This window comes from Paramisgurnus dabryanus, chromosome 3 (assembly GCF_030506205.2).
Source record: "Paramisgurnus dabryanus chromosome 3, PD_genome_1.1, whole genome shotgun sequence".
Classification (NCBI taxonomy): Eukaryota; Metazoa; Chordata; class Actinopteri; order Cypriniformes; family Cobitidae; genus Paramisgurnus; species Paramisgurnus dabryanus.
Genome location: NC_133339.1, coordinates 23,484,571 through 23,512,553, shown reverse-complemented (window position 1 = coordinate 23,512,553; position 27,983 = coordinate 23,484,571). Strand labels below are relative to the sequence as shown.

The window sequence follows — 27,983 nt, the reverse complement described above, 5'->3', positions numbered from 1 at the left end:
CAATAAAAGTCAGAATAATACTGTATAATGCATACGCATAGTAAATTTTTTTTGCCATAAACTCAACTTTATGCAGATATCATGAGAGTTTTTCACCTCAACGAGAATTCATCCCTAGGAGTTACACTGTTTGATAAGTTGTGTTAAACCTTGACTGTGGCCAGAAATTGGGCAATGCTGTTGTCAGTTTATCTGTAATTTTAGTTTCCAGAAAGTATTTTACAAGCTACAATATCAGATCTGTGCCAGATTGTGTTATGAAACAGAGACTCTTAAAGAATAAAAAAAGCTTGTCTGTATCTATTCTGCATGAGGATTACACTGTAACAGTCACACAATTTAACCACTGTTAGTCCAGGCATCACTTACCCTGTTCAACACATTATAAGATTTAGGCTGTATATTCCCCAGTTTAACAAGCTGTATGTGTTTTCTCAAATAAAAAACAAATTAATGCCTGACTCTCTTCCCATTCCCCTACTGGCTTTGGATATCCTCATAAATTCCTTGGATTACATGGATACTGAGAAGGTCACGGCTATGACACACAAATCACAACACAACCACTGCTGGCAACCAAATGAAATGATTCAAATGGCAGCTATTTAGTCATCTTCTGCCATTTGTGGGAGGTGCTTTTAGTCATCCACACCGTTTCTGATACAAAGCTTGATATCTTTGTCCACATTAATGAGAAATTAACACAATCCCTGAAAAGTTAAAGTGTGTAATTGGTATGGCACTTGCATAATCAAAGAAAACTGCAAATATGATAATGATTTTAACACTCCCTACATCTGTCATAGCCCGCACTAAAGTCAATGTTGCAGAGTTAGGATGTTCATACAAATAGGATTCAAAAAATTAAAACTGTTTTTTAAAGATTAATACTAACAGTTTAGATATTGAATGTTCACCTAAATAAATGTAAAAAAATTATCTTAAAAAAACAAACAATTTTGATTGTGCAGAAAGAGCAAGCAAAACTGAACACACCGTGATGAAAAAAAAAACATGAGAGGGGTACTGGGTAACGGTACAGCACGGGCAAACAAGTACACGAATTGCCCAACTTCCTTTAGGCAACAGATATTATGCAAATAATCCTGCATTTCCCAAAACTCACTGACAGATAGTTTGTTCAAGTTTTACAACTTTACTCTGTGCAAAGATAAGAACATAATGCAAACCACTCACGTCCCAGTGTTTGAAGTATTATAGATTTAAAGAGATTACTTGAGCTCTAAGGCAAGCATCACTATTACTGTTGCTCATACTGTGGCAAGACACCCAGATCACCCTACTAACCACCTGGCAATGCCCTTTCGACCAACTGGAACCCCTAGCAAACATATGACAATGTGCAAAACAAGAAATTTGCATAGAGCAGTGTTAAAAACCACCAAAACACTTCAGCAACCATACAGTTAAGACTATTAATAAAGTAATTTTCACGCTATCCTTGGTTTACACTTGTGAAAAAATATGACAAAACACGCGTGGACAAATGCCGAAGTGCCGTTACACAGCATCTAGCATGCAGCTGTTGTGCCTTGCAGCCAATTCACTGTGATGGCATAAAATAATTTGATCAAACATACAGGTAATAAAAGATTATTTAACAACCTAATCCGTGAACATGATTAGCAAATTCCATACTTCTCTGGATGGTGTAAACGACATCTTACATCGTTCTACTCTTTTTCATAACATCATTAAGCTTTGGTTTTGTAAGCTTTGAACATTGCATGCAAAAGTGATGAAACTGCAAACACAGCTAAAATAATTTTTTTGTGATTTACTGTTTTCTACATAAAATCATTCTATATAAAATGTAAAGAACATTTTGTGAAAATAAAACCTAATTGATATCTTTAATACTGCCAGAGTACGGTCATGTTCAAGACTAGTGAAAGTTATCATGAGTACTAGTCAAATTTGCTGATTGGTTTAGGTTTTTATATGGCTCTAAATGTACGGATGGGTATTGACTCTGAAATAACAAGACCTCATGGATTTGATTTATAAAGCGGAACAGGAAGTTAGGTTGCATAAAACTCTTTTGTGATTTGACCTGAATTGCACTTTAAATTCTTTTAAACACACACCTTGTTCTGGTTACTCAGACTGTCAGGGTACTCGACCATCTGGCCATGCTGCTGTTCCCAGGAATTTACACTGGAAAACCACTCATCATGTCCAGGAGCATTACAACAGAACATTAAGAAAGCAAACACACTCACATTCATAAATATCCACTAAAGCAAATTCCTAATGAGAAACACTGCAAAAAATTATTCTCCAGATTATATTTTTTTCAGTAACAGGAAACATGAACGTTTGCTTTTCTTTCTATAGGGAAAATGTTTGCTTCTTGTTTTAATCAGACTGTGTGATGTCAGAATATGAAATAAAATTTTATAGATATTATACAGATGTCTGACCCTGTCCAGGTTAAAGTCCAAATCTAATCATGGCATTAAGAGCATCATAGTTCGATTTCACTCATTGGTTTCACATTGATTTTAATCTTAGACATACATGGCTTAACCTGGCCGGCACAGTGGCTCAGACGGTATGCGTTGCTCTACCACTGAGATATACAGGAGCTATCTCAAAGCAAGAAGGCCCCCGGTCCGAGCCCCTCGTAGGTCAAGTGGCCTCTCTGTGTGGAGTTTACTTACAGTACTCCGGTTTATTTCCACAAGCATCCAAAAACATGCAGGTTATGTGAATTGGAGATACCAAATGTGTATGGATTAACCAGTTCTTGCCATGAATAAAGCCATAGATACTGGAATATGTTAGGAATAAACAAACAGACATGGGGCCCTATCTTGCACCCAGCGCAATTGACTTTGTCAGTGACGCATGTATCATTTGTATTTTGCACCGGCGCACAGCGGGTTTTTCCCTCCACAGACGCACGTCGGCAAACTAGGGAATGAACTTGCGCTCCCTGGGCGGTTCAGCACAAAAAAGGAGGCGTGTTCCGGCGCAAACCATCCCTGATGCTATTTTCCAGTTTCAAAAAACAATTGTGCCACTGACCAAAAAAAAAAGTCTAAAGTCAGTGGCGCGTTGCGCGTTGTTCATTATGCTATTTTAAGGGCGCATGCTTGACCATAATGTATAGCTTGCACAACGCGCACACACTTTGCTTATCTAATCTATACAGATGCAACAGTTATTTTTGAAAATCTTAAATTGTTACAATAAAAAATATTAACACATGAGATAAGGGAAATCATAGTGGTGAGCATTGTGGTGATAGTTTTTATTTATTGTGTGGCTGCGTTAAAAAATTCTCATGCAAATAACGATTAAAATATTTCCATAAGTTTTTGTGTGGCTGTATTATATTTATTTTATGTAAATAATAATTAAAATGTTTTCATAAGAAACCTTAATGTATGTGAACTGGATTTGTAAGGGCACTTTGGGGTTGGACTGCTTGCGTTTCTTGGGTCCGATTACAAAGCCCCCAAACTGCCTTCAACCCTTTCAGCGGTGAGGGTGGACGCAGCGATGTCCTCTGCTGGCGTCAGGTCATGTGTGGAGGCAGATCCACCTCCTGTTACACGGCGTGCCCGATTTATGCTGGCAAGCTTGCGATTCCCTCGTGTCCTGACATCATTGTAGCGCTTGGCGCAACGATGGGGATGCCAGCTGATGAGACAATTGTGGCTATTTCCTCCCACACCTGTTTAACCAACACTGATTTGGGCGGGTTTCTCCCATCCCCATACAAAACAACTTCTCTGTCTTTGACTGCTCTTACAAGAACGTGGGTCTCCTCGGCTGTGAACCGCTCCTGGCGTACGCCTGGTAAATCCGTCATAATAATAGCAACCCACCATGGAACTTGCGCCCTTGCGTTTAAAGGGAATGTTGGATGACGTTCTGATTGGTTTATTTGACGTTACGCCCAAACCACACCTATGAATAATGAACCTACTTCAGACAAACCCCTTATTGATTTGCGCCTGGCGCAAGAGTTATTTCTCCCGCCGGGAAAATAGCAACAGCGCCCAAGATCCGCCCACAAAGTCACTTGCGTTTTGCGCTTCACACTTGCGTTTCAGATCGTTAAAATAGAGCCCATGGCCTTACTTTGTCATTATTAAAGCTCCTGTATTGCTTAGTGGTAGAGAAATGCGTTAGCAGTGCAATGGGTTTGAACCCAGGAACACACATGCTGATAAAAATGTATATCTTGTAAAGCCACTTTGGATAAGAGTGTCTGCCAAATGCATAAATTAATATTTACATTATGTAAAAAAACAGTAAATCACAAAAAAGATATATATAAATTTTGCGTGATTTTCACAGAGAAAATGTTGAGGGTGAGAGTTTTAAAGATGCAGATATGTCCTAGATTTTTACTCATTTTTGTGTTTTAATTATGTAAAGATACTCGCTGATGTAAGGGGGTTCTTTACTTTTTCCTTTCTCACCTGAAATGAACCTCACGAGATTGCCAGTGAGTGCAGGAGTGAATTGTGTGTTCGATTAAGTCAAAGAAGAGGGATGGAAAACCGTGTAATCTTCTTATATAACCAAAAACCAAAGGGGCCAACTAAGAGACATAGCTTCCAGTAACAGATAGAGAAAGACAGAATCTGAAAATCTGGTCTCCACAGACCTTTTATCATTTGCTGATTATGAAGACGTTTCGACACACTGTGCGTAAACAAATATTTTTTTCTTTTAACTGATAATATTAATTGGTCATCAATTCTTACGGTTAACCGGTCAATATGACAATCCCTAAACGAGTCGACCTGTGTGTTTTACTATTTGTGTGTACGCACGGGTTTGGGTGAGGGGTGTTGTGGCAACATTTGGTGGTCAACAAATTCAATTTCAAAACCAATCAGCTTCTGCAGGCTTAACCTACATATCTTTCCACAGCAAATAGGAAAACACAATGAAGACAGCATGTCTATATGAGGGGAGAGGAAATAAAAAATATGTCAACAAAACCATCCATATAACCGTACACTGAGAAAAGAAAAGCATAACCCTGACAGTGAACACTACTACAGTACCATGTCTATTTCTCTGCTTTCCCTGTTGGATCTTTTTCCATATGCATGTTTGTGGCATTTTATTATATCTTAAAAATAATAAAAGTGCTAGCCACTAAAAAAAACCCAAATATTTTATATATAAGGAATGTCTTCGGATTTAAAACAAACATTTAAAAAATGTAGTAACTTTTATTTTTTTGACAGTTGAATATTTGTAACAAATACCCAACATCTTAGTCAATAAGGACAATATTGACTTCCATAGTATTCTTTTCTCCTACTATGGAAGTTAATGGGGCTCATGATCGGTTTGTTTATAAACATTCCTCAAAATATCTTCCTTTTGTGTTCATCTGAACAAATACATTTATACAGGTTTGTAACAACATGAGAGTGAGTAAATTACAGAATTTACATTTTTGGATGAACCCTTTACGCTCCACAAATGTATGACCAGAGTAAAATATATCTCAAATATCAATGTTTTCTCATTGCCACATAGAAAGAGCCAAGGTTGAGTCAGCAGAGGTGGGACAAAGTCATTGTTATGCAAGTCACAAGTAAGTCTCAAGTCTTTACTTTCGAGTCCCGAGTCAAGTCGAGTCAAAGACGAGGCAAGTCCCGAGTCGAGTCACAAGTCAAAGCCAACAAGTCTCAAGTCGAGTCCAAAGTCCTACCATTTTACTTTCGAGTCATTTCAAGTCCTCTTACCACAGAAATAAAATGCGTGCTGTGGACAGGTGGAGGGAGGCCCCTATACTGCATTGCATTCGCAAAAGATCAAATTGGACAAAAGTCTGTCAGTCATTTGTGCGCAATAGGGACGCAGAATGATGCCACCATGGCTGAAAACTCGCTCCACTGGAGAACTAGAAGCAGGCACTCCCAAGACTCGGATGGCTACTTGAAAGAGTGAAGAAAGGGGTCTTACTGTTCAATGCCCAGAACAAAAGGGCATACTGTCCTTCTGCCATGTCAATGTAGTGACTTAGCTGCAGTGGTGTAGTCTAGGTTTTTGTTTTCCCTTTGACCCTTATGCTCACTCGTCCCAGCGCGACACCCCATATGCACCACTACACTCACAGATGCAAACAGTATAGATATTCATGTAACTGAGAGCATTCTGAAAGTCTCATAAACACATAAACTGAATGTGTATGAACATGTCAGTTTATTATAAGAGAAAAAAAGACTTTAATAGCCAATTTGCATTTACAGCTGGAGAAACTGGACTGATTTTTAGACTAGTTTAGTGTTAACTTACATCTAATTCAGGGCCAAAAGCTACTCAACTGTTAATTAAAATTAAATAAACTGTTTACAATCTTCAATCCGTGTCTAACACATGCATTGAAGGAGAAAAAAATCCACTCTTTCAATAGCTATTATCTGACAACTATTGATAACATTACCATGTGTAATTTAATGGTGTAAATGTTTTTATTTAATACACATTTAAGATGACCATGAATTAACTCTAATTTGCATAGTCTTTGATATAAAAAGCTTATTTGCATATAATACAAGCATTGTCTAAAAAATGAAAATAGGCTTTTACTTAATTATTGTTACAAGATTATCATATTGCCTAATATTAGACAACCAAATCAAACAGAAGTTTAAGATCATATACATCTTGAACGTAAATATATCAATGAACACAGAGAAGGAAAGTTTAACACTGTGAATCACAAGCAAACATGCTGAAGGCAGCTAAAAACCATCAGGACATAAACACGGGCTTATTTTATTGACTTTGGAGCCTTACCTCCAGATAATGTAATAAACTGGACTGATGATTTAAATGTTGTTTACTCACATGTGCGTTGTTAACTCTCCGGATTTTATGTTGCAGCACTCGTTCACTTCACATGGATTGTTTGTTTACAGTGTCGCGTGAGCAGCTACACTGCAGGTTCGACTTAATTTGGCGCTAAGCAGACCTCATGGTGATGTCAAAGTACCGCGAGAGCGTTTCAAAGCAGATTTCTCCATGTGATAACTGGAATCAATCTCGCGGTACTTTGCTGTCACTCGCCTGTGGCGCCACATCGGTCTGCTCCCCAGTCACTTTCGCGCCGCTATAGTAATTTCATATGCCGATCGGATCGCGCAGTCGGCAGGAAGTCAAACACACCAAATATATAGCCTAATATGTATATGCATTTCAACCCGCTAAAGTAGCAAGTGTAGCATGGCATGCTGGTCAGTGCTTCACTATGACTAAAAGTTTGAAATGTCACAAAACCATGCTGTTACGCATCCTCGCGCTATTTTTAGTGGGTATACGGAATTCCTTGACAATTCCTAGTGGGTATAAGGCGTGTACCTGCGTATCACGTAGACTACACCACTGCTGAGCTGTACTGCTGGTACGGTCCCAACATCCAAACCAACGTGGGACTACAGTGATTGGCTGTCGTGCAGGCAGCGCGCATGCTCTCTGCATGCAGGTTGTGCACATTTTTTTCACAGATGCAGATACACTGAGAGCGGCGCGGCCGTGTGAAAAAAAAATTCCCCAGGTTTTCGTGTGAAGTAGCAAGTCTTCTCGAGTCATAAGGCACAAGTCCAAGTGAAGTCACAAGTCATTGATGTTCAAGTCCAAGTCGAGTTGCAAGTCTTTGTAAATTTTGTCGAGTCGAGTCGAGTCTGAAGTCATCAAATTCATGACTCGAGTCTGACTCGAGTCCAAGTCACATGACTCGAGTCCACACCTCTGTGAGTCAGTGCTGTTAGTTTTAAAGGAATAGTCTACTCTTTTGCCATAGTAAACTATGTTATTACCTCAACTTAGACGAATGAATACATATCTATCTTTTTTCAATGCGTGCACTGTACAGTCTGTTGTGAATTAGGGCTGGGACAACGCGTCGACGTAATCGACGACGTCGACGCAAAAAATACGTCGACGCAAAATATGCGCGTCGATTCGTCAGACCCAAAAAGGCGGCGCAGTAGTAGCAACGCGAGTTGCTTCAGTCCACGCCGGTTTCACACAGGGTGAGCAGTGGCTGCGGCCGCGCGGCGCGTGGTTTTCTCAGCGCCCATGTTAACAAGCATGCACCCCGCCGCATAAGCAGCGCGAGCTCGCGGCTCGAAACGGATATAAACGGAGGTCGGAGCCAGCCGCAAATACTTGGGCGGCTCTGTAGCAACAGTGCTGCAATCGTTTCTGCGTGGTTCTGCTGCGCTGCTCACGCTCAATTAAAGTGAAAGTGCTTTGTTTATGGTTTAAATGCTCGTGGATTTACGCGAAAAAGTGTCATTTTACCATAAAATCATGAATGTGATGCCAAGTGTGTTTTAAACAGTCATTTGAGCAATTTAACAGAAAGCAATGAAATATGTCACTGTTGCCAGAAGACTGTGCTTTCATTCACTCTCTGTCCAGCAGTAAATGAGTCCTCATCTATCTTAATAAACTTAAGAGAAAGAGATTTAATAATATATGTGCTTCTTAAGTCTATAATAAGTCTATCTTAAGTTTATATCTGTCATTTAATGGACTAGAACAGCACGAAAACAATGTGGATTAAACAAATCTAGTTATAAAAATTACACAGACCATCAAAAGGCACACTGAAGAGGTTTTGCTCATAAATGCATGTAAAATAAAGTAATTTGAACTTGAGATTTTTATACGGTTACTTAACTGCACAGTATGCACTGCAAATGCTTTATTGAATGCTACCTCTGTCTAAGAATGCATTATTTTGCACTTGTATAGTCTTTTTTTATTTTGAAATTTTAAGAGCAATAAAGATATATTGAAATGTTTACATTCAGATATGTAAAGCAACATGTATAACTTGCTATTAGTTAATTAATGGGGTGATAATCGAGAATCGAATCGAAGTCGAATCGGACTGACAAAATGAATCGTTAGATTAATCGATGCATCGAAAAAATAATCGCTAGATTAATCGTTAAAAAAATAATCGTTTATCCCAGCCCTATTGTGAATGTGTTAGCATTTAGCCTAGCCCCATTCATTCCTATGGTACCAAACAGGGAAGCCACCAAACACTTCCGTGTTTTCCCTATTTAAAGACTGTTACATGAGGAGTTATACCAGTAAGTATGGTGCCACAAAATAAAACTTTTTTTTGGTACCATAGGAATGAATGGGGCTAGGCTAAATGCTAACACATTCACGACGCGCTGTACAGTGCACGCATTGAAAAAAGATGGGTATGTATTAATTCGTCTAGGTTGAGGTAATAACATAGTTTAATATGGCAAAAGGGTAGACTATTCCTTTAATGCTCTTTTAAGCCCTGAGAGACTTTCTAAACTTTTGAGTAAAGTCAGCAGGGATTTCCTGCACCGACAGTTTACAGCTAACAGATTTAAAGACATTTTAATTAACTTTTACTGTCTTAAATCAAAAACATAGATAAGATTAAACACTAAAGAAAAAAACTAATATTGTAAACATGCACGCAACCAACAATGACCAGTTGATCTGTTTATGCATCAGGCCTTACATGGAAACTTACACACACACACACAGGGGATTATACTGACCATTGGATGACATTCAGGTACACCAAGAAAGGACCCACAGGATGTAATAATAACAAGTGCCCATAGGACGTGATCCCATGTATACAAATCCCATCAAACTGTTCATGCTTACATAAATAGGCCAACAAGGACTGTCAGGAATACACTTCCCCTATCCTTCACATACATACATGCGTTTGGTAACAAGGACCCATGAGGGTAACGTGCCAGAGAGGATGTGAAGCTAACAGAGAAAGACCTAATTAACACTAATGAACAATGTTGTCTGGTCTCCTGCCTAGAGCTCTGAATGCAATGTGAGGAAGAGTAAAAGTATAAATGTTACACCACAAAAATGCAAATTAAAAGTGCAGTAATACTGCAGTGCACTTGAAAAAATATATTAAATACCAAAAACATCTGTATGTATTATTTAGTGTATTGTGTATCAAAATAGCACAGTTAAAGGGATAGTTCACCCAAAAATGAAAATAATGTCATTAATGACTCACCCTCATGTTGCTCCAAACTTGTAAGACCTCCGTTATCTTCGGAACACAGTTTAAGATGTTTTAGATTTAGTCCGAGAGCTTGCTGACCCTTCACTGAAAATCTATATACGGTATACTGTCCATGTCCAGAAAGGTAATAAAAACATCACCAAAGTAATTTATATGACATCAGTGGATCAGTTAGAATGTGTTTAAGCATACAACATACATTTTAGTCCAAAAATAACAAAAATTACAACTTTATTCAGCATTGTCTTTTCTTCCGGGTCTGTTGTGAAGCACATGCGCGAGACTAAAGTCATGTGACTGCAGTGACGTGGATGACATACAATGCGGCTGACGTGTTATCTGGTGCGCCCCAGCTGTTTTTTTTGTGCGCCCGAGCTTCGTTTACAGTCTGAGGGAGAAGCATACTGTAAGTTTGAAAAAAAAAAAACTTTGCAAATATGTCTGAAGATAACACGTCATCCGCGTCACTTCAGTCATGTGACTTTAGTCTGGCACATGCGCGTCCCAACAGATGCGGAAGAGAAGACAATGCTGAATAAAGTAATTTTTGTTATTTTTGGACAAAAATGTATTTCCGATGCTTTAACACATACTAACTGACCCACTGATGTCACATGGACTACTTTAATGATGTTTTTATTACCTTTTTGGACATGGACAGTATACCGTGCATAGATTTTCAATGAAGGGTCAACAAGCTCTCGGACAAAATATAAAACATCTTAAACTGTGTTCTGAAGATAAACGGAGGTCTTACAAGTTTGGAACGACATGAGAGTAAGTCATGACATTATTTTCATTTTTGGGCAAACTATCCCTTTAAGTACACTTTACCTAAAGTAGTACTAAAGACTAATATTTTGTATATTACGTAAAAAATTTGGGTACTTAAGTAGTGCATTCTAGTCCACTTGTTTTTTCATCTGGAATGCCAGATTTCTTTAGTTGAACACAAATTAGTAATCTTATCTTATATTGAAAATATATTAGTGTAATTCCTAACATGCTATGCGAGCCAGTTGGAGATCTGGATCATTATCACATTAAATGTCATAGTAAAGCATGTGCGAATTATACATGAAATATGTGGTGTTGACCTTCACCATTTAAATTACAACAATTCAAATTCTACTTTTGGGTAAAAAGCTGTAATTAAATCTCTGTGGTGGTTCCTGTCATTTACACTCACTAGATTCAATACAGTGGCAGGTTGATCCAAATACCATATTTATAGTGAAAGCACATTCCAACAAGGTATCATTTATGCTCATTTGAGTCAATGATTTGATTGAAAATCCAAAAGAAAGATACAAACACCACAGTTTTCCGTTTTCAAACGTGCTTTCACATGCACCTCATACATGTGTACACGCATGACTTCAAGCACCGATACAATACAGAGATATATAAGGCAGCACAGGTTATTCAGGTTCATTTGACAGAACGTGTGAATGCTTTAGATGGCACTTTCACTTTATGATTATAATCAAAGTGCCCACTTAGAATTTATGTTGATGTGGGTTAGTAAAAATATACTGAAAAAATACCAAGGACAACATCCAGTACCCATACATAAAAATGCTTGGTTAATGCACTGGTTATTCAGGTTTGTCTGATAGGAAGCATTAGGCAACTCTATACTGAAAGTCTGTATTATATATTTTAAAATGTATCTGAATAGTGCTTTCATGTTTTCAAATACATATCCAATGTGTGCACAAATTCATCTTTTATTAGCTAGACATGTCTTATTCACAAACAAACAAAACCGCAAGCATCATCTTAGACTTCAAGAGTAACATCACTGCCAAAAATCAATTTACATCCAGGAAATACTATAGAGTGAGATAAAGGACAGAATGGAGGAAGGTGGGTGAAGGAATTGAATTGTACAGCATCTCTTTCTCTTTACCACTGTGATCCAATCTTTTGAATCAGATTTTTTTCACATAGCACATCTGTTCTACATTGTAAATCTGAATGCATGGTCATAAGGCTTCCTAATGCAACATGTTTATTTAATAGTTCTTAAAATTACTCATCCCAAAGTAAAATACAACCTCTTAATTTTGTTTAACCACCTACTTTTGACAAATGGCAGGGCTCAACGTAAAAAAAATTACTGGGCCAGTGGTTCAGGTTTTCACTTGCCCTGGCAAAATTTTCACAGGCCCCAATAGAAAAATATCAGTGTCACAATATTTAAAAATCACAATTCAAAAGTCAACTGACTGTAAACTGACAGCAAACTGCGCAAAATATTGCATTGTTTCTTTCGTTGTGTTTTACACAAGTAAATGTCTGCTTTTAAGATGTTATAAAATATACATAGATGATAATATATTTTTAGTGACTGAGGGTGAAGCACTGGCCCGTTGGGGACAAGTGACAATACTTTTTACTGCCCCGAATGTGTCTTACACTTGCCCGGGCCACCGGGCGGTCCTTTATGTTGAGCCCTGCAAATGGTATTAAGTTCATTTAGGTCCACATAAAGGGATAGTTCACCAAAAAATGAAATGAAAATTCTGTCCTCATTTACTCACCCTCACGTGGTTGAAAACCTGTATACATTTCTTTGTTCTGATGAACATAAAGGAAGATATTTTGAGGAATATTTGTAACCAAACCATTTGTGAGCCCCATTTACTTCCATAGTATATAAGTGAATGGGGCTCACGAACAGTTTGGTTACAAACATTCCTCAAAATATCTTCCTTTGTGTTCATCAGAACAAAGACATTTTTACAGGTTTCTAACAACATAAGAGCAAGTAAATAATGACACAATTTTCATTTTTGGATGAACTATCCCTTTAAACTCATTTGTGGCTCGTTGTGGGATTAAAATAAAGTATCACTTGCAAACAATGCAGCAACCATTGAGAATTTGTCCCACACCCTAATGTGTACACCCCCCCCCCCCCCCCGCCATGTGTCAGCTTAATATGGCAACACTGTGTAAAAAACAGTGCAGGGTGAATCTCTGAAACACCATCATTATGCAAAGAATATGCCAGTGGGCTTTATTTGATCAAGAAGATGTACAATGTCCTTCTTGACTTTTGCTTCATTTTTGTCTCTTCCATTGCTATCAGAGCTCTCAGATAAACATACAGGCATTTCAACCATGAACCTTAACCTTTAGCGGTTTGTGATGTGCCAGAGGTGAGATAGCTGCCGATTCTCAGTTACCATCACTGTCTCACATTAGCATCAGATCAAATGACAACACCAGCACATGCACACACCTGGGCTGGGCGATAACGTCCTAAATTCAATTCTCTGAATTTTTTATAAATGACAATATGCTGTAAATATCCCAGTATTTTCTACATAGGGGAACCACTTTCAGAGTGTGCTTGTAGCAGCTAGGAGGCTGCTCAGGTTGCAGCAACAGTACAATTTGTCCAGTTAAAAGTTGTTCTATCACTGAAATAATTTTAGAGACATTATTTAAAGGTAAAAAAACTACATAGTGTTGCTATAAATTAAGATGCTTTTTCTTGATGAGCAAGAAAATAAGTCTAGTTTTTAGACAAAAAATAGCAAATTTAAGTGATTTTGTGCATAAAACAAGCAAAAAAATCTGCCAATGGGGTAAGCAAAAAAATCTTGAAAATTTTTCTTAAACACTAAATTCAAGAATAATTCAATAAAAATTAGCTTACCCCATTGGCAGAATTTTTTTTGCTTGTTTTATGCACAAAATCACTTCTATTTTATATATTTGGTCTAAAAACTAGACTTATTTCCTTGGGTCATTTTGCTCATCAAGAAAAAGAATCCTACTTTCAGAATTTTTTGATATTTTACTGAAAACAAGACAAAAACACTAAGAAAATGTTTTCTTGAAATAATTTTTTGCAGTGTTGGGTCCCAAAAAAAATCTTTGAGGGCCGTAAACGAATTGCAATGAAATCAAGTATTATCATTTTTACTTTACTGGACAGCACAGAGTGGACAACAAACAGAAAGTGACAGGGAAAGAGAAAGGGCAACAGGATTGGGATAAAATAAACTCAATTTGGGATTCAAACTCGGTTCGACTAACACCAATGCGATGTGTCACAGTACTGGTCACATAGTTACAGTTAAGCAAACTACAGAGATTGATTCATATATCAGCTGATCTGCTCTGGATATTTTACCAGTCACTGTGTCAAATAAATAACAAACAGCACTTGTATTACATCAAACCACCTCTGTTTCCAACATACTTGGACTCATATTTAGTTTGAAGCTGCTCTATCAATGAAACAGCACACTAAGTTTGCAAATACGAATAGTCCAAAGTCCAAAATTACCAGTGTCTCGGCCATCAGTTTTGCTTTTAAAAGGGTTAACGCAGCAAATGACCAGCAACTGTGAGAAAATATATAATGTGGCATGGCTTCACCATAACAAAACCTCTCACTCAACCGTTCTCCTCTGTTATGGGATAAACAGCAAGGCAGGCTGCTGTGGTGTCCCAGGAAATCAATCAGTAGCCCGACCTGTATGGTCCACTGAGGCGTGCAACACCGTACGGGCCCCTGAAAACTGACATAACCCCTGGTTTGTGTGCACAATTTAGACTACCAATATGTGCACATCCACTTACACAAGCAAATCATTTACCCAATTACCTGAAAAGTATTTAGATTCCTGACTCACCCACAAACACACCTTCACTACGTTATAGAGTAAATAATACAAGCTATCAAATGTGGTCTTACAGTGCCCCTGAAAATAGTCCAAGGTCAGCTTTAACAAACAGTTTTAATCAGAACTGAGGACAGGGACCGTAGCAGAAAGTAAACATCATAAGAGAAAGACATACAGATACAGCAAACACACAGCACCACTGTAAAAAACGTAATTTATCATTCCACCACTGATGTCTGGTCAATCTATGATTGCTTTTATTTAACCCCGATTTGCAAAGGGTATTTGCCAATGCACATTCTACATGTATAGCATAACGCCACGCCGTCCCTACACAGCGCCAGGGCACTTTAAAGTTAGATAGCATTACATTTTTGATTGAAGCGTGATACTTTCTATATTATGCAGAGTGACACAGTGATCCAAGTCTAAAGAAACAGGTGCAAACACAAATACTAACACGTATTTGTTACACATGCTGTCTGTCGACTACAAAATTCCTGTGCACGTTTTATGCTACCATATCATTCTACAGTCTGTAGAAACTTTAATGCATCTCTCTAATGAGACATGAGATACTTTCTAGTGTTAAATCATTAATGTTTGATGCTGCAAGCACTCGGTGTCCTGCTTCTTATTCCTTTACGTTAATTTTTTATTTAAAGAGAGGGGTGAGACCACCTATCAACCCAGAGGTAAGTCTATCTTCTAGCCAATCGGAGTTTGTGCAGGAGGATGTCAATGTGAGAGAGCTGATTGGCTCAGCCACATATTAAATCTAAGAACTGATTGGCTGCCAGTCCAAAAACCAGCAGTGTTGACCTGTTTACAGCAAGCAAAGAATGAAAACAGTGAGTAAGTTTAAATAAAATGTATTTCATGAGTTTGGAGTAAGAGGACTAGTGCTGCCTAATGATTAGTCACGACTATTCGTTTGCAGAATAAAAGTTTTTGTTTACATAATTTTTATACACACACTACATCAACAAATTTTATGTATATATGAATACAAACACATGTATGTATAATTTTAAGGTAAAATATATTGATATAATAAATATTTATATTTATATATATATGATATAAATTATATGTAAAATACAAATATTTATACACATCATGCAAATATTACTTAAATATATACATGCATGTGTGTGCATTTATATTAACATAATTATTATACACATTACACACACATTTAATATGTAAACAAAAACGTTTATTCTGCAAACAATTGGTCGAGACTAATCGTAAGGCAGTCTAAAGAGGACTAAAAGTCATATGCATCTAATGTTGCATAGATTAACCTTTTACAGTATGCAAACTAAGCAGCCAATGGCACAATTGTAAAATACAACCTGCATTCTTGCATGGTCTGATTTTTACTGAAGCATGGCACTTTTTGCATCTGACACTGGTAAAAAAAATTTCCACCAGCAAGAACAAGTGACATTAGCTGGCTGGCTGTAGCATTGCTACTTAACATTAAAAAATGACTTACATGAGCTTCAAAAATGCATACTACTACTAATTAAAGTGCACCCATTTCATTGCTTAAAAAACAAAACAATGTTATTTTGTGTATTTGGTATAATACAATGTGTTCGCGTGGTTAATGGTTCAAAAAACCATAAATTATGATAATGTCGGTTTTATCTACATCACAAATCCCAGGAAGTAAACTATTGCCTATAATCTGTGTGTTTGTTGTAATCCATGAAAAGAGATTTAAGTTGGAGACGATAACTCGCATTTGGGGTTTGTACCTTTTGCATATCATTAAAATGTACTAATACACACTTAAAAGGAAATTTTGCATATAAAATTTCAAAATGTGTGTAAAAAGAGCCATTACAAATCTTTCCCAGTTCTTGAGCACACACCATTGGTACAACTTTCTATTTAAGTGAGGCACTCATTTTCTCTTATAAGGTAGCTCTGTCAAGCTTGTGGCTGCATCATTTATACCACATTTCATATTGAGTCCCCGTACAGGACATTCATATTTAATATCAGCATAATGTTCAATCTGTGTAACAGCCTGCTGTTATCTGATGGCAGATTAGAAAAGCAGATACAAGTCTGCGCAGCTAGCGCTAATCACCAAAGCCTATGGATCATCGGGGAGTCTACTTCTTTCATCATCATGCTCAGCACTGTTGTAAGATTTGTCCTGCCGAAAGGTAATCTCCTGAAGGCATTCCACAATCTCTCTAAACGCCATGACACAGATCCTCAAAAACCTGAACTCCCAAACTGTGTATTTAATGGGACAGCTTACCAAAAAATAAAAAAAATACCTGACAGAATACCCGAGTGTGCCTGAATACACCTGCATTGATATAAATCATGTTTTTTGGTACTAACAAATAATTACTATAGAATTACAATGGTATACTGTATATAGAAAACCATTGTAAATGAATGATTCAATACCAAGGTCAAAGTACCATTGCATTAACATATAATTCAATCACTTGAATTCTATGAAAACTGCACTGAAAATGAAATTGTGGAAATATTGAAAGGTTGTGTGACGCTATTTGTTGTTTTTCTACATAAATACGCCATGCTCTGAGCTGTTGTCCGTTTGCAATGAATGCCATAGTCCACGTATGTTTTAATCTTTTCTATACTCACAAATGAATAACTAAACATCTACCTCTCACTGTGTTTCGTTCTTTCTTTCGATGTGCTTAACAGACGCTGTTTGGTTTGGTAATCCTGTAATAGGTTTAGGCAGGACCCCTCTCTGCTCTCACACAAGCTTTATGGCCTGCCTCTCTATCAGTGATTTACTCTCAGAGAGCGAAGAGAATGAGAGCGGGAGGTGGAAAACAAATAGACACAGCATGGGCGACAGTGAGCAGTCAGGACAGATTTACTCATTCAGTTCAAGTCAGCTGAAACAGATCTATAACGCTGCCACATACACACATAGCAAAAAGAGGAGAACATACAGAGATAAGCTGACGGATACATAGATGCACTGTTGGTTGGATGAATGGACAGACAAAAAGATACATTATAATATTCTGGATTATAGGCATTTCAAGTAGCTGCATTAAGGTACTTAGCATTCTTTTAAACCCATAGTCAGATAATAAAATCAGGGCTCTCTGATCTCTGATATCTATCACAACATACACTTTTAAAAAAAATTGCTTAAAAGTTGTTTATAGTGATGCCATAGAAGAACCGTTTTTGGTTCCTCAAAGAACCATTTACGCTAGTCAAAAGTTCTTATAATAGCCATTTTATTATCTAAACCTTTTAAGATAATAAATATACTTTTAAATATAAAATCTCACATACTTGAATCTTTGTTTATCATTCAATATTTATCATGAGGAAGTGATGCAAGTATACTGCACATAAGAATGGGAAGCAATACCATGCTAATTAAAATACAAATGGTTTAACTTTTGCAAAATTTCAAATACTTCTTGCTGTTACATTAACATCTGTGCATTTGGCAGATGCTTTTATCCAAAGCACCTTCCAGTTTGTGTTCGCTAGAAACCATCCTCACTTTGTCAATGTTAGCACACTGTAACACCACATGAGCAACAGAACCACCTGATATTCATAAACACTCCATTTCTCCGTATGTTCTCAATATTTATCCTTAAATTGCTACATGTACTGAATTTATGCATTATATACAAATACTTAAGGCACACCTCTATGCAAATTCTTAGAGTCTTGCCATCAAATCTGTGCTTTCCGGTTTCTCTATAGACGACTTCTGGTCTTACCCGATTTACTTCACAGAGATTGTCTGGTGTAAAATAAATAAAGATTAGTCTTAAAAACACAAATGTGAATGCATAAAAAGAAAACACATTTACAGCCAAAAACATCAGAAATTATTGGACTCAATATTTGCTGTGGCCATGTGCCCTGTAGATGAAGAATTGAAAATGAAACATTTATTAAACTTTGTTTTGAGGATTCACATCAATCTCTGTTTGTTTAATGGTCTGGTTAGTGGCTAAACTGAGCTCCTGAACAAATGTTTTGGTTTCTTAAAAACAAGGAGACCGCAATCACCGCTATGTAAAGGGAGATTTGGCACCCGATCTGTAACATTGCATACATTATATAATACACAATAATGTTTGATACGCTTTAGATTAGGGATGCTTAACGATTAATCGCGATTAATCATTAGCAGAAAGTTTTTGATTACATCATATATGTGTGTGAACTGTGTATAATAACTTTGTATAAATAAATGTACACACATGCATGTATATGTTTTAGAAATGTTTACATGTGTATATACATTTGTATTTATGTATAATTTATATTATATATAAATATAAATACTTAATATATACATTTTTTTCTTAAAATTATACATGAATGTGTTCATATTTATATATATACATATTTATTATACACAGTTTACACACAAATGTGATGTACACAAAAACTTTTATTCTGCTAACGATTAATCACGATTAATTGTTTAGCATCCCTACTTTAGATATGATTTAGGTAATCTACTTGTTAATTTTGCTGGTTATCAGAAAAAAACTAGTTTAAAAGATCTCTGTTGTTGTTATTGGAAGTTTACCGGATATTACATGTGTTTCACAAAATCCGCTTGTTTATACTAAAACCGTCTATAGGGTTAGTTTCTCGGACAGGGTTTAGATTAAGCCAGAATTAGGCCTTTATTATTTAAGGACATTTAAGGAGTTTTTACAAAAACATTTACTGGTGTTCATCTTGAAACAAAACAATGTTTCGGATATATCTTAAAGGGACACTCCACTTTGATATATTTTTGAAAATATGCTCATTTTCCAGCTCCCCTCGAGTTAAACTTTTGATTTTTACCATTTTGGAATCCATTCAGCCGAGGCGCAAGGATATTACGCAGTGCCCGAAAATAGTTATGTGCTATTGAAAGTTACCAAGGAGACTATTTTCAGGCGTTGCGTGAAATCATCAGGGACTTTGCTGCCGTAATATGGCTACAGGAGGCGCAATGATATTGCGCAGCAGCCGAAAATAGTCCTCGACAATAGTCCTCTTAGTATCTTTCAATAGCAGTGGACTATTTTCAGGGACTATTTTCGGGCACTACGTAATATCATTGCACCTGCTGCAGCCATTGGTATGAACACAAAGTCCTTGATTATTACGCCAGAATAAGAGTATAGTTCCTAGCCATATTGGCCTAGAAAATCACAACTTTTAATTTTACGTTGGTCTTAGTAATTTACAATGTAAGTGTAAGTTACAATGTAACTACAGAAGAGTCAAGTTTTAAATAGGAAATATATCGAAACGTTTTGGTTATTTTTGAGTGCGATGCTAATGGTCTAATCAGATTCAATGGATTATGCTAAGCTATGCTAAAAGTGGAACCGTCAGACCCGGAGATCGGCTAAATGGATTCCAAAACGGTAAAAATCAAATGTTTAACTCTAGGGGAGCTGGAAAATGGGCATTTTTCAAAAAAAGTGGAGTGTCCCTTTAAGATGTCAAAACAAGCTGTTTTCAGTTCAACACATATTATAGTCCGGGACTAGACTTAAGCACTGTCCGGGAAACTGCCCCCTAGTCTTTTTTCAAACCCACTGACCAAATTCCTCTCATCATCAATCAGATCACATCGCCACATAAATGCATATCTGTTTTGGGACAACAGCTGTGACTCTCTATTACTCTGTGCATACAAAAGCAGATAGAGGCAAAATGAACATTGACTGTATGATCAAGTATAAAGTCAATCCTCTTCTCCAACTCACAACTTGAGTAATGCTTGTAACCATAGCGACACATAATGATAGTAATAAAAAACTACTGCAATTCATTTCTAAACTATGGACCTCTCAGAATTGTGGATTAAAAAAACTTTTCATTTTAAGCTAATGTCTTTCCTTCTCCCGGAGCTTCGCTCTGACCGTGTCTTTACTCTTTTAGAAATAGTTTGAATGAAAACAATTTAAACGTGTGAAGTTTACATGGGTGAGTTCTTTATGACACTTCACGTAATTGACAGATGAGAGCATGGACTGAGATCACCAAACAAACGAGAAATGCAATGAGTGGGGACTAATTCACTAGAAATGACGTGAACATTAGCATTAAAGATCAAACGCAACCCTCCTTTACAATAAACAGCACTTCATTGCTTACATGCTTACGTAAACCACAACAGTTTCTCTCTTGCTCATCTGATGCCGTTATCTTTCTGTCTACCCAAGCAGTGCAGAGAGCAAGACAAGCAAACTAAGGAGCAGTCAAGGTCACTAGCAAGAGCGTGTAAAACACAAAACAAACACTACTGATCAGATAATGTTTAATAAACAAACTTTCAGTGAAACGTAAAAATAGGAAGACACCAATCAAGATGTTGAGAGTAAGCGAACAGCGACAAGACAGAAAGTGAAAGTGCATTTAAATATAGATTTATAGGAAACCAAAAAGTAGAACACATACTTGAAATCTTCTGATGTTGGTCAATGCAACAAAACTGCAGAGTTTACAGTGGTTTCCAACATTTACTGTCCTATGTGACCTCACAGTGGCATCAGACTTTAGTTGTTCTTTAAAATTCAAGTAGCCATTATGACATTAATTCACTTTTAAACTAAAACAAATCAATGAATATGATAACTTAAATTTGTACATTTATTTTGAATTACTTAATTGAAGCTGCTCAATTAATCACATCAGCACCTTTCATTTTCAATTCTCTTTCAAGTCAATTCAGTCGACAGCCACCTTGAAAAGCAACATGGGAGCTTTTTTAGTCAAGCAAGTACAGCTCCAATCTACAACCCAGTCCCACGAAATTTCGTTATATACGAATACGAATTTCTGTTTTCATGTGATTATTACGTATTGGTTACTCAACTGTTTTGTCCTATTTTCTTACCATTGTTGCTTCGGTTTAGGGTTAGATTTACATAAAATGACATCCTTACCCATACCCAACTTAAACCCTAACGCCAGGCGACATAAAAAAAATAAATCCGAGAAAAATTGTATTAACCAATACACAAAGTGACATTCTAATGCAAACCAAATCTAACCCTGACGCCCCCTTCAGACAGCCAGCAACCAGCAGTAGCAGAGCGACACAATCTGATTCATTTCAATGGAAACCGGGCGACTTCCGGCGATACGAGCGAAAGTGACCGTTGGCGACCGTATGGGCGTGTCCAGCGACGCAAGAAAGTTAAGAAAAGTTTAACTTTATGGAAATGTCGAGCGAATTTCGGGAGCGACTACCAATGAGAACAAAGTAGTGGAGTTCACGTCATTCTGCTCTCTCGTTAGTTACTGGCGTGGATGGTACTCATTTGTTTATGACAAGCAGATTTAGAAATGCCTCATTGAAAGAGACGGGCGACACACAGCGATAAAATCGCTGGCTGGCTGAACGAGGGGTAAAACGAAGCGACAATGGTTTGAAAATAGGAAAAAGCAGTTGAGTAACCAATACGTGATAATCACACGAAAACAGAAATTTGTTATATGATCACGAAAAAACACAGAGATTCATGATAATATCATGAAAAAAATAATCAAAAATTTACGTGACTATATCATGAACCTCCGTGAGACTGTGTAGCCTAATGTGTATCTAATTGACTGGGAAATACTAAACAGCTTAAGTACACTTGTCAAATTTTAATTACATATTTCAAAATCATATGTGAATTGTATCATAAATGTATTGTTCTGACACCATCATCAAACAGCACTAATTGTTATAAAGACAAAGCATAGACTTTGATGATTGACTCTTCAATTTGATAGGCGGCCAATTTATCTCATTCATTTCAATACAAGCGGCACTTCCCACCTATTAGTGCTGGGCCAAATTTAATATCTCTGTATTATTATTTTTTATGAATGGCGATATACAGTTAACATCTCTGTATTTTCTACAAAGCGGAATAAATGTTTACATACAAGTCAAAAACTCGTGTGAGATGTCACTCACAGTCACCTTTATTAAAATAGCATATGATGAAAATAAAATTCAAAAACAGGGTTTTCTTTTTTGCTTGAAACTATACAGCTGCACAACAAGCTTACGTCAGACCTCAGTGTGTATTTCTGGCAGAGCTTCTGTTGCAAAGAATAAGGGTCATAATCAGACCATATACCGATATAGACTATTATCTCATATCATGTCTGCTGGGAAAATACTGATGCATTACCAAAACTCGGTATACCACCAAAAAATACATAATATATAAAATATCTACACACAATGGGGCAGTTTCCCAGACTGGGTTTAAAATAAGCCAGGACTAGTTCTTAGTTCAGGGGTGGGCATTCCTGGAGGGCAACTGTCCTGCAAAGTTTAGCTTTAACCCTAACCAAACACACCTGAAAGTCATTTCCAATCATCCATAGGTCATTAAAGTAATTTTTTTCAAACACATACCTTACAAATAACAACCATTACTGGTGTGCATCAAGTTTGTTGTCACTGATATATTTAAAGTTTTGCAGTTAAGACAGCTCAATCATCCATTTTAGTCTGGAACTTAACTTCAGCCCAGCGCAATATGTCTAAATGTAAAGCTCATTTATGGGTATAACGTACATTACGATGTGAAAATCAGTTTCTGAATGAGGTCTGAGGAAATGATCACATCTCTATTTCTTGCATTTTCATTTCCTCAGATTCTCTGACTTCTGATTCATGAGCTGTTTGAACTAACCTAACAAACATGCATTTACAGACATACAGTCATATATGATGGAAATATATCCAAAAATGAACAAGCACATGAGCCTATAGCAGAAAACGTACACACCAATTTAAAGCTAGAATACAGAATTCACGTTCAGGTTAAGATTTAATAACCTTGTATTTAAATTGTCATCAGGAGTTGTATTTCCCTGTGGCTTATATAAAGCAGCCAAAATGAACACGGGCTTTGGAAAGGTATTCAAAAAAAATGTTTTACCATTTATCTTTAAGTACTGCAAAATGAGCACTTGGTTAAAATAATGCTAACATTCAAATGCATTTTCAAGTGCTGGTTAAAGATCTTTTCGCTAAAGTACAGGCATACACAACTACATGTGTAACCAGCTAGAACACACATCCCTGCCCTTTACTTCGATTTACCAGCTCCCTCTATGTTTTTCTTTCCCTCAGTACACTGTGTGCTGGTCAACATGTTAAATGTATTCCAAGTACAGCGATCATGCCCTGTGAACGCTACCAAATGCTATGTCAACTAAGACAGGAGGACATCAACCGCACAAACTTTGGCAACGCGGGTCAAACTAGGTTACAGTATATAGTCCAGCTATGCATGTGCCAACTGCCTTAAATGTTCAAATTCACCTCCAGTTCAGTGACATTTGATATTTCACTATTAATGCCCCACCATGACCCATTCTTTCCTGATTTCGTATCAGTTTTACTAGCCAAACAATTCTGCCAAACATTTGCACTTAGATTCGCTTCTAGCTGGCTGCAGAGAGAAAAAAGAAATTCGATGCTGACTAAACCGAGAAGAGCCACAAAGAGAGAGGAGTGTCCCTTTTGTTGCAGGTAAAAAACTGACAAGTAATTACAGAAAACAATCATTAAATACAGATCTTCTCTAGCACATTACACATAATAACATGTAATTCAGTAGCTCACATTTATGAATTTTTTTCATTTTTAACGTATATCCTAAAGACATATTGGCCCCACTTAAACCATATACAGAGTCCTCTTCGTACACGCAAAGAGACAAATGGCTTTTTGTTTGTCCAGTCCCCACCAAATTGTTTGTGTGTTTGCGCTAGTATGTTGTTATGACACAACAGCTGTTTCAAAACTTGTGTGGTCTGAAGTAAACACCTCCCATGCTAAGTTTCTGCCAAATGAAAACACATTTTGAAAAACAGCGTAAGATCAATGAAAGACAGATGATGGTCAAGTGCATAAACACTCCACCTAAAGCTCTCATTAAAAACGGCATTTCTCCAGCCAGAATCGCAAACACAACTTCTTAACTTAACTAAACAACGGCCTGCAAAGGTGCAGCTACTACATGATCTGTATATGACACAATGTGAAACCAAAGCTGCATCTAGACGGCTTTACTTGTGTATACTAAACTGGGTTAAGGTTAAAAATCAACTTCCATCAACAATTTATGACATCACAGTCTGATACACGGTACACTGTAACACTAATAACATTTTTACGGCATGTCGGTGATGTATTATCCAATTCAAGAGGTTAGCGTTGCATCGCAACAAAATGTGACTAAGCAGATGGGCAGCTCCTTGCCAATTATTAATGAAGCAGCAGGAATAGAAAATCATGGGTTAGAATATCATATCTAATTGATATGGTGTTGGTATTAGTAATATACTTGAATTTAGTTTTTCTGTTCTAATGTACATGTAGGAAATTACATTGAAATGAAAGCCTAAGCAATTGCTAGAACAAATTAGGAAGTAAAAGAGCTGTAACCTGTTAATAAGCTTGATTATAGGCTGATACTTCTTTTGTACACTTGGATAATCTAACCAATAATCTGTGTACACCGCAAAATATGGAAAAGCTGTAATAGATCCAACTATGGATTTGGCTTGCAGATCTTATAAATCTGGTTTCACTAGATCTTTCTCTGTCAGGAAATTATTAAATCTACTCAAACATCAACTCTGTTAGTGAGTTTATACTTTAAATCAACCATGAGGCAGATACAAAGATGAAAGGAAAAACAACAAGCAAGAGACGCAGTGATGTAAATATATAAAGATGGTTTATTAAATCTTAGTTGCGTTCTTAACAGTCTGACTTCATCAATTTGACTAACTTCATCTGACTAGAAGCAGATTCAGCAGCAGGTATTATTTATTATACCAACCACAGACAATTTACGGCCTCACAACATTTTTGTAAAGTTAATAAAAACCTTGAGATGAGTCCACTGGAGACTCATATTAGCATTAAAGCAATACAGTGTCAACATAAGATTAAACATTAAGAAAAGTACATGTAGAATAGCATGAATGAAATGTATATATAATAAAAAGAATAAAAGGTCAATGATAAAATAAATGAAGGATATAACTGAATTAATGAAAAATTAAATACTGTAGTAAATGAAATTAACACAAATGTATGTTTCTACGCAGATCTTTCAACTGTAAACAAGACCAATAAAGTAAATGTACTAGCATTCAAGCTCCATTTTCGGCTCTGCGCATGCGTGCGAATTTTACACGCTGGTCAATGCTGCGCTCAGTGTGCGAGACCTGCAGCACGTTTTCCTTTGAAATACAAACAAGCAGCATTGCTATATTAAGTAAATCAAAGCAGTTTGATGTGTCTACGTGCCACCCATATATACACGCTTTGTACATTAGATTTGATAAATTGATAAAACTGCATTTATAATGTAATTTTCACCATGCGCTCAAATAAAGCTTGGGATTTTGACGGTTAAGATGCAAATCTCCAAAAGCCTGACACAAATCTGTATCCTATCTAACATAAATAAAAGATAAATAGGTAAATGCGTCCGTTGTAAGCGCATATTACCATCCTGCATGCGACACGTGCACATGCGCGAGCGTTCATAACAAACAGTAACGAAAAACATATTGCACATATATAGGCTGCAAATGTATGTGAACAGAAAAAAGCGCGCGCTCGCACGGACGCACGCACACATTTGTCACTGCTGAACGGAAACTAAACAGTGCATGCTGGGAGATAAAAGAATCTGCTGTGGAAGATAATATCAAAGAGGAAAATAGAGAACATGCCTACAACTTTCTCACAAGAGTCGGGTGTCAGGAACTAATGAAAAGATTTAAAATGTAGCTTCAGTTTTTAAAAATGGTTCCCATGCCTTCACGTAACAGTTAAAGCTAATTAAATTGTGCTTTCGCACATCTTCCATCCGCGACTCGTCGTGCTTTAAGTTGTTTGTCTCGTGGCTAGCTGAATGTGACACCTCAAACGGAAGGACAGTTCATAATTCAACAAGACGCATGACTTTAATATCACACACCCTGGTGTTATTTACATCTTCGGTAACCATCATAACGTAGCATGTCAATTATAAAACCCCACGATCAGATCATACAGAGTTATGTTGTTATTTCAATCATTAACTGTCCTAACGCGTAAACTTTCACCCACTTTTGCCCCTTGACTCTTCCAGCAGGAGCCCAAAAAAAGCTCACAGACAGCTCCGCACTATTGCTCAAGTTCTCTCTTCATAACGGTAAATTCAACAGCTTGGTGAAAACTTTCGCCCGGAGCGTGGATTTGTTTTCTTCCAAGAAACAAATATGTCAGAATTAACTTTATGTCAATCGTGTAGAATTATCAAGTTGGATTGGACGAGTTAACAGCTATGTAACTGGAAATGTGAGCTGGACTGTCCGTGAGTCTTGACAGCCGTTCTGGAGGGGGCTGGACTCTCTGCCTGTTGATCCGATAAAAACCAGTGTGCGAAAGCTCGGGGCTTGCGAAACACCGGTGTCAAAATGCACCCTAAACAGGAACCTTAAAATTAAGATGTTCTCAGTCATGTCACGAGGTTCTTAAAGCAAGAGCGTCGTTTAAAAAGCGTGAAAAGTCCAGCGGCGTGAAGGTTTCAACGCCGTGGACGTTTTGTTTACAGGGCTGTAGATAACTGTTCACTTCAAACAACAACATTTGGCATCGACAAACAACATGTGAGGCGCGCTAAAAGCCCAAGGTTGCACGAGACGTACCTCGACTGGTCGTGTAAATCCGCTGTCGTTGCTCATAAAAGTACAGCAAAGCTCCAGATAGCGTCCACGACCCAGAAAGGCAACCTTTCTGCCCCGTCTATCTCAAGCACCAGTGGGCTACGCAGTTTTTCATGTGCTTCTACCCCTCCTCTCACTACTCACTCACTCACTTTAACCGCCCGCTTCCGGTGTTGTTTCACTGGTGAGGGAGTCGCGCAGTTTATGCGAGGAAATGCATAAATATATGTTGTTACGTGTAGTTTTAGAGTCTGTTTTCCTCAAGGTATTTAAGCGAAGAAAGAATATTTTTTTACGGCTAAAAGTCTTATTTGACAGGAGGTGAGGGTCTAGGTTATAAAGGCGGTTAGCGGAGCGCGAGGACTGCTGATTGGGCTGAATGGATACGCGTGACTTGACTCGAGCTGTCGCCCGGACTTAAGGATAGTTATTTATTTTTGGGTAATAAGCTACCCACATGAAAAACTACTGTAGTATACTTTAGTATTTCCTATACTAAAACTGTATTAATTTGTAGTACATTATAG

General features: G+C 37.3%; 1 protein-coding gene across 1 annotated transcript in view; it reads right to left on the bottom strand.

Moving 5' to 3' along the window:
* The window catches only part of stat5a (signal transducer and activator of transcription 5a), a 176,130-nt gene extending 148,389 nt beyond the window's left edge, over positions 1–27,741 (bottom strand). The window contains exon 1 of the mRNA XM_065273858.2: positions 27,439–27,741. The gene's annotated coding sequence lies outside the window, so the exon portion shown is untranslated. The remainder of the gene's footprint in view (positions 1–27,438) is intronic.
* Positions 27,742–27,983: the final 242 nt, after the last annotated feature.